This window comes from Uranotaenia lowii, chromosome 3 (genome assembly GCF_029784155.1).
Source record: "Uranotaenia lowii strain MFRU-FL chromosome 3, ASM2978415v1, whole genome shotgun sequence".
Classification (NCBI taxonomy): domain Eukaryota; kingdom Metazoa; phylum Arthropoda; class Insecta; order Diptera; family Culicidae; genus Uranotaenia; species Uranotaenia lowii.
This window is the reverse complement of record NC_073693.1, coordinates 144,805,330-144,819,189: the sequence shown is the minus strand read 5'-3', so window position 1 is coordinate 144,819,189 and position 13,860 is coordinate 144,805,330. Positions and strand designations below refer to the sequence as shown.

General features: G+C 38.5%; 1 protein-coding gene and 1 long non-coding RNA gene across 3 annotated transcripts in view; one reads left to right on the top strand and one right to left on the bottom strand.

Moving 5' to 3' along the window:
* Window positions 1–13,860, bottom strand: part of LOC129754733 (cyclic nucleotide-gated cation channel alpha-3) — a 708,907-nt gene that overhangs the window by 359,409 nt on the left and 335,638 nt on the right. The gene's annotated exons all lie outside the window — the stretch shown is intronic.
* On the top strand, window positions 1,402–2,268 carry LOC129754734 (uncharacterized). Its single transcript, XR_008739075.1, has 3 exons — window positions 1,402–1,820; window positions 1,881–2,024; window positions 2,084–2,268. It is a non-coding gene; the product is annotated as an uncharacterized LOC129754734 (long non-coding RNA).

The following is a 13,860-nucleotide window of genomic DNA, read 5'->3' as shown; positions in this document are numbered from 1 at the left end:
GTTCGGGACATTGGAATGTTCGGAAAGCCAAGTACAGCAGCTCCAAAAACCACGTCGCTGCAATTGAAAGGATTGTCAGGACATCAAGAAGAGGATTCAGCACCATAGAATACAGTTATGCGAAGAAGTTGTGAGGAGTAGACATCATGACGGCCGCTACTACCATATCGACTTTCTCTCGCTAACTATCGAAACCCACACGCCTATCTAATCCAGCTATGTCCGCTACTCAAGGTAACCAACAAGACCATCGCCGATGTAAAAATACGTCCATCGTCAAATCCACAACTATCTGCCATGCTCGACGACTCCGGAAGAAGGCGCCGTCTGAAGGAGATCATTCGCAGCAGCATCAACATCCGATTTTGTCCCACAAACACGACACTGCTTAACGAGCACAGTATCAACAGGACAACGCCCAGTGTTGCTTGAAAGAGGTTGCAAGATTCCTTTTGACTTTCTCCTAGTCCGGAGGACCATAATTCGACCAAGCATCCTGGATGAAAGAGAAACCGAATAGTGACATCTATAAACAATCCCGATTACGACAACCCGATAGAGACAACCTTCAACCAATCATGAACTCCCGATTAAGACTACCCGATTAAGACCACCCAATCAAGTCCACCGGATCAAGACTACCCGATCAAAACCACCCGATTAAGACGACCCGATTAAGACTTACCCGATCAAGACTATACCTTCTGCCAACAAACACCCGATCAAGACTTCCCGATTAAGACTCCCGATCAAGAAATTGGTCGTTGAAACAAAAAACAATCTCCCAACATCCCCTATAAAAGCCAAAAGACCTACTACGGTCAAAGCCATTAATACACAATAGAGCATCGTTTAGAATAAGTGCCGACAGTAAAACTGTCTTCTATAAATGCGAAATCGTATTAAAATCGTATGTTAAGGATCATGCACAGTTGTCAAAGGGGGTTGCCAAGAAAATTCAAAAGGAACGCGATCTGGAGGCGCGGCAAAACCTCTATCTTGGGCTCTTCGTAACTTAGAGGACTAAATCCCTCTTTTCCCTAGACTTCTGTTGCTTCGTTTTCACCAGTATACCAGTACCGCCTAGTTTTGTTTTGTTAAGTCCTACTCGTAAGATCTCAGTCATTCTTCATTACAATGACTATTAGATCTAGGATATTTGTAAGCTGCTGAAGTGAGAGTAATATTGTTGATTTTTCGCAGAATTCGATGGAAAATTTGCCAGATCTGCTGGTGCCTACCGACACAATCTGCCATGATTTGATGGCTTAGAGTTGTTTTGTATTTGGATATTTGCCAAGATTAGTTGGTTTTGAGTACCGTTTGTATTGAGTTTGTTTATTGAGCTGTAGACACCTATCTAGAAGGTGTATTGTATCCGAGATTGAATCGGAAAGAAGTCGTTTAACTCCATCGAATTCATAGAGAGGTAAGAAATTTTCATGGATCCCTGTCATGATCCATGAAAATTTCTACCAAAGCAGCAATGTTGTGTTACATTTAATATTTTTCGTCATTATTCAGATACGATATTCGAGCGAAGTCGCAAACTATTTAGAATTTACCCATTTCCCCATAAACAATAAGAAGCGTGCAATCAAGATTTGAACGAATTCACACACCCCTGGCCAAAGATAAACAAACAAATCAGAAAAGGATTCGGAACGTGAAAAATTGGCATCCGTGGACAGAAAAATAGACGCTTGAAAGTTGGCAACATTTGTGCTGTCAAGTTCTTGCTTCCGTGAGAAGAAGAGTAAAAAAAAGAGTGGTGGTGGAAAAAACGGCTGCAACTTCCACGCTGATCGGCTACGCCGAAGGTAAGCCAAAATTTATAAAAAACCACTGGATGGAAATTAATTACCGCTCCCACTAAACAGATTTCGCTCCATCACACGGTTCGGCATTAGTGGCACTCGAAGGTGCTCAAATTGGCCGCCGAAAAGGAAGCTAGCCGAAAAAAGCTGCCAGAAGACATTCGTGGCACGCGATTTCTTCGAGCGTGAGAGGGAGCCGGAAGCAAGGTAAATAAAATCAAAAAACCACTGCCACCTGGTTGCTAACTCAAGGTCAACCTTCACAGGTAACGCTCACCGCCGGAACATCGAGCCAGCACCCGGTTACGGTGTGACCTGTTTGCCAAGCCATTAGCAAACACGGAGAAAAGGGGTCAAAGCGTGAGTAGCAAATTTTCATTGCAATTAAACATAACCTGAATGGAAAATTTATCCTCTTCAGGACCCTTTTTTTGTTACGGAAGATATTGTTCCGGGCTTACGTTTATCGGCCAATAGTTTACCGCCATTTGAGGCAGGTTTGAAGCCCGTTCCGGAAAGTCCGGTTTGAGCATCTTGTTACGGCTTTGAGTGCTAAAGGCCACGTTTTGTGGAAGTTTGTCATTTCTTCGGAACGTTTTCGGAGCGACACACTGGCCAGCTCCTGAATATTATTTTGACCTTGCCACAGCAGAGCTTGGTTCGGAAAGCACCGATTTCACCGCATCCTCGGCGGTCAGCGGAAAAGGAAAGTGCACTGTTGGTTTCCCGGAAGGTTTCCCGGAAGTGCGCCTGTGTGGCCCCATCGGCTCGGCGTTCCTTTGGCCTTGATGACCATTAGTGCACGAGAAACAAACGTGGTTCTGCTACGGAAATCGAAGCTCGGCATTGATTGCTGGGTTATTTGTCGTGTGTCGGAGTTGTGCGAGGATCCTGCGAGAAGAAGGAACAGGAAAGGAAGGCAAAGAGTGCTCTGTCCTCATCGACAGCCGAAAGTGCACCCACAGGGCGACCTGCTCTGTCCTCATCGACTGCCGGAAGTGCACTTACAGAGCGTTTCGCGCTCTTCTCATCGCCAGCAGAAAATTGGAACGATTTCAACAACAGCTCAACGGAAGCACGCAGAAAAGTGCAACACATTGGTCGACCGATTGCAGCAAGTGAATAGCGGGTGGTGCGGATCCTGCTGTGCGCCTCAAGCGTGCACCGGGGCAAGGTGCATTCATGCATCTTCCAAGCATCCGTCCCAAGAGAATTTCCGATCAGGTCGGAGTGGAACACACGGGAATCAGTTCGACGGTTCGAGGCGGAGAAAACAGGGACATGAAATTCAACTCGCCACTGCCAACCTGCATGCATCGAAGCCAACGAGATCAACGAAGCAACACAGCACGTAAGTCGCTTTAAATTATTGTTTTTATGGGGGGAAAATAACAAAATGGGTCATCCAAAATTATGCAACCACTATTGATGTTGCTTTGTTTATGTTTGCGAATTTTTATCAGCTTTATCTGGTGGCATCGTCCCCAGTAGTAAAGCCTCCATAATAAGAGGCTTCCATACAAAATTTGCAGTTTTTCGAAACAAATTAAAGTCATGACATCCATTTTCTCGAGATTTTTTCTTCCTTTGGGCGGTTTGTTTATCGTCTCTATGGTCGAGGCGTCGCGATTCAACGTAACCCAGGCATAGCATACTGATCAGTAGGAATATTTTGGCGCGTATTTTTCAACCAAGCATATTTTCTTTGAGGGGTTTGTTTTTCGTCTCCATGGGCGGAGAAACGTCGTCTCAAGAGGATAGTAACCAAAGCACACTGTTCATTGATTGCTGGAAAATTTAACTATAATGCGCCTGTTTCTCAAACACGTGGGGCGATATGCAACCTAGATGTGTTTTTTTCTTGCTTATTTGATTTGTACACAGCACGTGGTAATAAATGACGCCTAGATGTGACACGGATTGGTATTTTATCAATCGAATCAAAACCAATTTAAAGATTTGCAAGAGTACTCCCATATTTAGTTCGTGTTAATGTAGGTAGCATTCGACTTTTCATTCAAGGAACATTAGAACATGTTCAAACGTTCAACTTTTTCTGTTAAAAAAATTAAAAATTATGTTTTCTTCTAGGAATTGTTACTTCGGCCCAAATACACAACTGCAACGAATTTAGAAATGAAAATGCGAGCTTTTTATTTTAAATAATTCTGAAATAACCATCGTACTTTTTGCTTACATACCAATTCAAGTACGTACTAACATGAAAAGTTTTTTTGTGTTACATGGCTGCATAAAAGAGACTTTTGATCCGCTTCGTTTTTGGAAAGCGAGACTTTAGAACTGATATTCAACTGGACGCAAAATTTTTAAGAGAAATTTTTAGTATACCCTTAAAGTGTTAAAAACAATATTCCCTTGGGTCAACTTACACGGTGGGGCAAGGGCAAACGTCGAACTTTTAAGAAATTCATCTTCAAAATGATTCAATATGTTGGAAAGAACAGAAGGGGTATTCCGAATGTTGAAACTGAAGCGGATATTGAAAATTCTTAAATGTCTTTGTAAATGAAGATCATTCCCTTTGAACAGCATTCGTTTTTAAAGCCATTACTCTGACGCATCTGTAAATAAGCTTTGCATTGACACTTGCCCCAATATACGGGACAAATGTAAACTTAGAAATTTGTTTTTGCCTACATTTTTAAATATTTGACTTTCAAAGAGAAAATAAAAAAAAACCGCTGAGAACTTATTTAGTGATGCAACTGATATTTTTTTAAAATATTTATATGTTTACCGTAGTAAATTTATTTAAAAAAAAAAGAAATTTGCACTGTATTTGATATATAACTAATTTAATATTTTTTTCAATACCATGATAAGTGCTGTTTGGGTATCGAGCCGGTTAAATTTGCCTACCTTCTTCAAGCAGTGGGGGACAAAATTGAAAAAGATGAGAAAGCTCCCGTGTAAATAGATATGAGCTGAGATATAGAGCTTTTCAAAGAAGCGACCATGTTTAAAAAGGTTTTTTTTTTTGGGTACAGAGTACAAATTTCAGATCTTGAAAAACGAGTTTAGAGATCAAGTTTCAGTAAATAATAAATACCATCTTTGAATTGCATTTCAGAACTGCAGCTGCAGCTCTCATTTCAAAGTTGTTGGTTCTGAAGTATGATGAGGTTTGATTCAAAAAAATGCTCTCTAAAATCTAAATTTGAATAAATTTTTACAAATTACATTTATTTCCGGAAGGTGTAGCAAAGCACAACGGGTCAGCTAGTTATTTTTATATTTGTGATAAGTTAAAAATAACGTCAAAAACAGTCAAAATCGAACGGTATGTTAACATTAGGTACACATGCCAAATTAGGAACACCTACCCTATTTGAATTTGAATTTCGGGGACTTTCCCTAGCCTTCGCATGAACGTTGAGACTTGGTTTTTTCCCATTTGTATTAGTTAAACCTGAAGAGGGCAACCAATTTTCAACTACCTCTGAGAACGTTCAACAACGAGTCTGTGGCTCAGAATCAGCACAGGTAACATTAAAATCACTTCGAGCATTACCAAGCCGTCATTCTAATGTAGGCCGAAGCTGACTGCGAACAGGCAGATTGTTTGCCGGACTGACGTGTGAAGACGAAAAAGAGGAAGGAGGAGAAAAAACTTTTCTGGAAACTTTGGGATTTTTCCTAGAGGCAATAATTTTTGCCCTAACGGGGCAGTCTAGAGTATTTGTGGAATGATTACCTGCGCAATCCGCACCTTTTAAAAATTCTGTTTGTGGTTTATCACCACGCATTTAGATTTTTCATGATCAAATAAGCCGCAAAGCATGCATCTGGCCTTCATTCTACAATTTTTAGTGCCGTGACAAAAAGCTTGACAGCGAAGACATTGCGTAATATTTTGAAGAAAATTGGTAGACGACTTTCGAAAAGGTTGAAATTTGACTCGACAATGAAACATAAGACGAGCCTTTTTGCAAATTATTAACCTGATCCTTTTTAAGGGGGGTGTAGGGTCTAACGGGTATAAAAAAACACCATTTTCACGATTTTTTTCTAGAGCTATCGTTCAAACAAATGTATTCAAATTTTTTGCATTATACAAAGCATTGTTAAAAGAACATTTAGTAATTTTTTCGTAGCAAAATATTGAAAAATGAGCCGGTGACGGAGCACTTTCGAGGATGCCTTTTAGAAAACAGGATTTGCGGTGGACACTGTATCTCAGCACAGAATCATCTGAAGTTAAAAAATCAGAGCAAAATATTTTTAATAGATGTTTTTCTGGACCCCAACGTTTTTATTTAACTTAAAATTTTTTTTATGGAATTTTTGTGGCTGTTTGAAGTAAAAACTACGATTTTTCACGAAAAAATCCGCCATTTTTCACCTGTAAAATCTCCCCAAAGTGAAAAATACAAAAAAGAAAAACGTTGGGGTCTGGTATTTTATATGTAGAAAATATGTTCCAAATTTGAAAAGAATCGGATAAGTAGTTTTCAAATGACGATGTCCACGGACTTTAAAAATGTGCTTTCGAGAAAAACGCGTTTGAAGTTTCTGCTCTTGCTTTCTTGCAGTATAAGACAGGAGGAGATAAAGGCCTATAATTTCTACAGTTTTGCTTCAATTGACTTGAAAATTTGACACAACATTCTTGAAATGTTTAACAATAAGAAAATAAAAAAATAAAAAAATCGATTTTTTGAAAGTGTTAGACCCTACCCCCCCCCTTAAAATGGATCAAATAAAGTTCAGGAGCAAAACCAAGACTACTGGTATAAAGCATGGATCACACACAATCTGGACGCATTAAAAAGGACCTATCTCGGAGCTATGTAAACGAAATAAAAATTTTTTGTACTCAAAATGTAGGGTTTTTATTGCACTTTAAAGTAAAATAATAATAAAAAATATTCCGATGTTTTTTGATGAAATTTCGAACTTTTCATCAAGTACCGCTCATCATAGTTTGGACACCCTATTCGCTGACCTCAGCGGCCCTTTTGTTACACAATCTCTTCATCTAAGTTGCATCCCGAGTCGTCCTACCATTCTTCTTCATCTTCTGCTTGACAATGGCCCAAAAATTTTTCGATAGAGTGGAATCGGGGGCAGTTTGGTTGGGATATCCTCTTCTACAAAATCCACCTCGTTGTCTCGATACCACTGTCACTGTAGTACCTCTTTGATGTAGTGGCAGCTTGCCAAATCTGGCGAAAATTTGACTGTTCCTTTGTGGTGTGGGATCTAATGTACGGAAAAACACGTTTTTCAGGCACTTCTCCTTGTACATTTTGGAGTCCATGGTCTTGTTTTTCGCAAAAACCGGGGTTTTTCGTCCGCAGCTGCAAATACCTTGCCAGATGAAACACTTTCTTGCAAACTTATCGGCGAAAACGAATTTGAACCTGGCGGGGACATCACCTCGACCACTGGCTTGTAAATTTTTTGGCCAGGAAGCCGACCAAAATCCAACTTCACGTACGTTTCGTCATCCATGCATCGGATGCATCGTCGTTCTTCGTTAGAAACTTGTAACTTCCGAGCCCGTTCTTTGGCTACTACATTCTACTTCAATGTTCGTATTGGTTGCTTACTGGCCCGATAAGATCGTATTCCTTCGCTTGATTAGTGCATTGATTGATTATAATTGTAATCTTATATGTTAGGGTTAGCTTCTTACTATTAATCTGTAACATTAACGTTTATTTTACGTTTCTTCATTAAAAATCACCATTACTGAATTGAAAATCACTCTTTATTTCTCATTCCAAAGAAAGTAACACTTAAGTTAAACTTAAACCATTAAACCTTATAAACAACATACTTAAGCCTGTTTAGTGAGTTAAGTCAGTTGTAAATAATTACAATTGTAGCAACGGCAACATGTACCTTTCGGTTGAAAACATCTCGGAAAACTTGTTGGACCTTTTTGAAGGTACATATCTTGACGATATTAAGTACTTCGAATTATGATTAAAGCATGGATCACCCAAAATCTGGACACACTGGTTATTACACCATAGCGCTCCTAGTTGTCGGATCTGGAATGTTTTGACAGCACTTTGTTCGGAAATGTTTGTTCTATCAGTGCTGAAAATTTCATTACGATTCGTTTTGTTTCAAAAAAGTTACACGTGATGGAAGCCGCGAGACGAGAATTAATTTTTGACACCCAAGTCAAAAACCCGACGTGGCCGGGTTCAAAAATCGCGAAATCTGTAAAAATTGTCAAATTATCCGTCTGCAGCGTTGTATGGATCCGTGAGATGCATACTATCGATCGGCAGACTTCAAGACAAGACGGTGCACCGTTAGAAGGATTCGTCTGCGCGAAGGAATACGATCTTATCGGGCCAGTAAGCAACCAATACGAACATTGAAGCAGAATGTATTAGCCAAAGAACGGGCCCGGAAGTTATAAAACAAGTTTCTAACGAAGAACGACGGATGAATCCTCATGGATGACGAAACGTACGTGAAGATGGATTTTGAGCGGCTTCCTGGCCAAAAAATTTACAAGCCAGTGGTCGAGGTGATGTCCCCGCCAGGTTCAAATTCGTTTTTGCCGATAAGTTTGCAAGAAAGTGTTTTATCTGGCAAACTATTTGCAGCTGCGGACGAAAAACCCTGGTTTTTGTGAAAAACAAGACCATGGACTCCAAAATGTACAAGGAGAAGTGCCTGAAAAACGTTTTTTCCCGTACATTAGATCCCACAAAGGACCAGTAAAGTTTTCGCCAGATTTGGCAAGCTGCCACTACAGCAAAGAGGTACTACAGAGCCAGTGGTATCAAGACAACGGGGTGGATTTTGTAGAAGAGGACATCCCAACCAAACTGCCCCCGATTCCACTTTATCGAAAAAATTTTGGGCAATTGTCAAGCAGAAGATGAAGAAGAATGGTAGGACGACTCGGGATGCAAATTAGATGAAGAGATTGTGTAACAAAAAGGCCGCTGAGGTCAGCGAATAGGGTGTCCAAACTATGATGAGCGGTACTTGATGAAAAGTTCGAAATTTCATCAAAAAACATCGGAATATTTTTTATTATTATTTTCCTTTAAAGTGCAATAAAAACCCTACATTTTGAGTACAAAAAATTTTTATTTCGTTTACATAGCTCCGAGATAGACTATCAGAATTCAAACTTCGAACTATTAAAACTAGAACTAATTAATATAGAGTGGTCAAGTGTATTGAAGAATGAAGGATGTTGATACAACAGTAGAAACCTTTTATAACATAATGATTAATCTAATAAACAGTTATGTTCCTTCAAAATTTAAAAGACGGTCCTACAGCACTAAACACCCTGTCTGGTATAGCAAGGATTTGAAAAACTTACAAAATAGGAAGCAAAAAGCTCATAAAGTCTACAGAAGTGATAGAAGTGTTACAAATCATCAAAATTATATAAATTTATGCAACCAGCTTAATTCATGTATAAAAAGTTCTTTTGAAAAATACAATCAGAAAATTGAAAAAGAAATTAAACAAAACCCAAAAGCGTTCTTTGGCTATACTAAAAAGCAGATGAAAAATTCAAACTTTCCTACTCAATTGACACTTGACGGAAGCATTGGAAATAATCCACTGGAAATTTCTAACTTATTTGCAACATTTTTTCAAGAAGTGTACACTTCTTTCACTGAGGCTGACCGAGATAGGGAATACTTTTCAGTCATTCCAGATTTAGCGTGTGACATTCAGGTCAATGAAATTGATTACAATAATGTTTACGAAGGACTTAGAAAACTTGATGCTTCCAGAGGAGCAGGGCCTGATGGACTTCCCCCATGTTTCCTTAAAAATTTATCAACAAGTAAAAAATATTATAACGAGTAAACAACATGGTTTCTTCAAAGGACGCTCTACAGCATCAAATCTTCTCGAATTCGTTACATACGTTATTGATTCTATGAGCAAAGGCTTTCATGTTGAGGCTATTTATACCGACTTTAGCAAAGCCTTTGATCGCATTGACATACCCCTTTTAATCTTCAAATTAAAAAAAAATGGCTTTCATCCAAATCTTCTCTCCTGGTTACAATCATATTTAACTGATCGAACACAAATCGTTCGTTTCCAAAACGAATTATCCAAATCTGTAGCTGTGACCTCTGGTGTGCCTCAGGGGTCTCATTTAGGACCTCTCCTTTTCATACTGTTCGTTAACGACATTTCCTTTATTCTAAAACGGATTGAATACCTAATATACGCCGACGATATTAAACTATTTCTGAAAATAAAAACAACCGAAGATGTTGAAACATTTCAAAACGATATCAATGTTTTCTTTGAATGGTGCAACAAAAGTTTACTTCAATTGAATGTTAAAAAATGCAACTCTATATCATTTAGCAGAAAGCAAAGTTACCCCATCATTGAAACAAAATTAGGCAATCAACCAGTTCAAAAATGCAAAATTGTAAGGGATCTCGGCGTCATACTGGATTCAAAACTCACGTTTGTAGAACATCAGAACAATATCATCAATAAAGCAAATTGCATGCTAGGATTTGTAAAACGTTTCAGCAAACACTTTCAAGACCCATACACCATAAAATCACTTTATATATCCTATGTTCGTTCGATACTGGAGTATTGTAGCATCATATGGAATCCTTATTCAAATATTCACGAGCAACGTCTCGAATCAGTTCAAAAACAATTTTTGTTATATGCGCTACGTAAAATAAATTGGACCACTTTTCCTCTGCCATCGTATGAATCTCGTTGTAAGCTTATTGATATAGAACCTCTCAGTAAACGCAGAGAATTTTCCCAAATTGCATTTGTAAATGATGTTGTTACACAAAGAATAGACAGTCCTGAATTACTTTCGAAACTAAATTTTTACGCACCCTCCCGTCCATTAAGAAATAAACATTTGTTCTACATTAAACTTTACGACAAAGACTATGCAAAACATCAACCTATTAATCAAATGATGTACAAATACAATTTACAAAGTGAAATTATAGACGTAGCGATGAAAAAAACACAATTAAAAAAGGCATTCAAAAACAACTTCATAGAACAACAAAATAGCTTACATTAGTTTTAAGTAGTTTTAAGTATTGTAGTCTACATAGTTTGACTTAATAAATAAATAAATAAATAAAAGTTTTTAATGCGTCCAGATTGTGTGTGATCCATGCTTTATATTCGTTTTTTGACCTAAAAACTTCAAATCAAGATTTCTCGAAAATTCGACTAGGAATTTTTTTAAAAATTTGCCCAGAGGTGTAGAATTACCTAAGGAATCGAGCTCTATACTTGGTTTTGATGGTCACCATTTTTTTTATAATGACGGTCCAGGGGGGCACCGTGCGGTACAGATGGAAGTCAATCATATAAAAGTGCATTTCCAAATGTCTGAGATAAATAACTGAATGAATTAAAAAAATTCTGTTTTTTTGGATATCCTTAGAAAGTTGAGGTAAGGTCAAAAAATTCAAACAAAGACACAATTTTGTTTAAAAATTATGAAAAATTAATAAAATTCAAGGCATTATATTAAAGTGATGAAAAAAATTTTAAAATATACATATATGCTAGGCAAATATTTTAAGAATTTCGCATCACCTTGAACTGTGTAGAACTCCACTAATATAAATTCTTATTTCTTGTGAAACATTACGGTTTAATTGAATTTACTGGGCAAAGTTGAAGAAACTTATCCCCAAATCAGCAGGACATTGTCTCACATGAAGGAGGATAATACTGGGTACTATTCCACGAAACCGCACTGGCAGAAACTTTTATCGTCGTGATTAATCCCGAGCCGCCCATTCTGCTAGATTGCGGTTTACTCAAGAGTACGAATAAATACAAGCGCAAGACAATTCCCTCCATCATCCACCTTAAACGATTCCCCCTCCCTCCCCTTCCCTTTCCCTTTTCCTTTTCCCCCGCATTCATTCACCACCCACACCGGAAGTTGGTTGTTAAGCAAAACTTTCACTAAGTTATCCTCGTTGTTAAGTTCCTGTCCTGACAGCGTCGCCCGGTCAAAGTCTACAAGGAAAGCGGCGACCCGGTGCGGACTCAACGCGAGATACCGATGATGGTGACTGACAGAGGAAGAGACAGAATGCTGGCTGGCCTCTTAATGTAGAAGTCGACGGTTATTCCGTCAACAGACGGCGTCGTCGACGTCGGTTTGAGGCTTTTTGGGCAAATATTTGAGCTGGAATAACCGGGCCTCGATGACTTTCTGACGACACGGGTGCGGTGAAGTCGAAACCATCGAATAACGCCTCTTGGAATCATCTCATCGGGCTTGTTCAGGCTAAGGGTAGTTTTTGGACCCAGGGTAAGTGAAACTACTTTGGACCTAGAGCCTACTTTAGTCCGAAAATGCCAAAAATTGAAAAAAAAATATTTTGCTTGCATAGAATTTAGATTCTCCTATACAAACAATGAACTCTTATTCATTAACAATCCTACCATACCGTTTCAGGTCAAAACAATCAATTTTCATAAAATTTTCAACGGTTTTAACCTCCCCACGTCGTTCGGGTCAAGATGACCCGGGGCGAACTTTAAATCCGTCATAATTTTTTTTGAAAAAATTCGGAAAAATATGAAATTGGGAACGAGATGCATAATCTGCAGGAAAAGCAGATTCCGGTGACCACCGTTTATGCATGTAAGATCACACTAATCACAAGTTTCTCCTGTTCAATTCCTTCAACCCACATCTTCAACCAATTTTTTTTGCTAGGATGCAGAGGTGACCTCGGTCCTAAAGCATAACATTGTTCATTCATCCCTTTCTCTCTTTTCTAACCTATCTATTGACTACTAGGACGTGGCCAGCGCCGTTATTGATGATGAAAGAGAGAGCATCATTTCTGTACATTAAGATTACATGCAATCCCAAGCACCACTCTTTTGGCCTTTGAACATAATTGATGGCCTCGGTCAATCATGGAGTAGCAAAGTAGCAACTGGCAACTGGCGATGTGGAATTCGTTCTAAAACATGGATCATCATTAATCAGTGATCTGATAGCATTTTGATTTTTGTTTTATCGCCGCGTAGAATTTTTTGTTTTCTAATCGACGTTTTTCGGCGAATTTTAGAAAATAGAATTCGAGCTACTCTGGCTTTCGCTCGTCTTCAGTGGACACAAAAAATATATTTTGAAATTAAAGCCTACACTTAGTTAACAAATTATAAAAATAAATCTTACAATTTTCTGGCCTTCGTCTTTACTATTTGTTCTGGCTCAGTTTGTTTTTGTTGATACTTACAGTTTCGGCAGAGGAAATCTGCCGCTCCGTCGGCGAAACCAAAACAGTTTGTTTTGGTTCCGCATGCTTTGAGTCAATTCGCAATTGAAACAATAGCGGTGATGATTGATGATGACAGCTGATGATGGTAAACACGGTATAAATGTTTACATCATCACACGGTCAAGCGAGACAACACAAATTGGCTTCGTGGTAACACAACAGTGTTGCCAGATATTCTGGGTAAGAATATCAAAGTACTCATTGAGAAATGAGTACTTTCCCGGTTAGGGAATATAAGATGTGGGAGTGACAATTAGCTATCGCTAATTAATATAGTTTTAATCTAATGACCTCATAGACGAAACATGAATAAAGATAACTCTATTCCACCACTGAAACCTGCGTTTTCAACAGTTTTGTTTTGCGTTTACTTTTACTTGTCATTATTTGTGTCAGTTTTGTTATGATAGGGTCGTAAGCTGTTTTGAAATTACATGAGTCTCTTTGCCTATTAACTACGTTCTGATCACCTCTTAGTTTAATACAAAATGTTTCGGCAGTTATTCTTGCATTGTAGCCTGTTACACGTTCTAGAATAAGGTTGCCAGAATTTTTTCCACTCCCATCCGGGCCTAGCAATTCCGGGCATTTTTTCAAAAAAACCTGGCAAAATCCGGGCATGGATTTCAATTTTTCAAATCCAAAAACCGGGCAAAAACCGGGCAAAATTTAGGTGTTATTATATATAAAAGCAAAGAGAAATGCAAAAAAAATTAAATTAATATTTTATTAATGTAATTGCAGACTTCCAAAAACTTTTT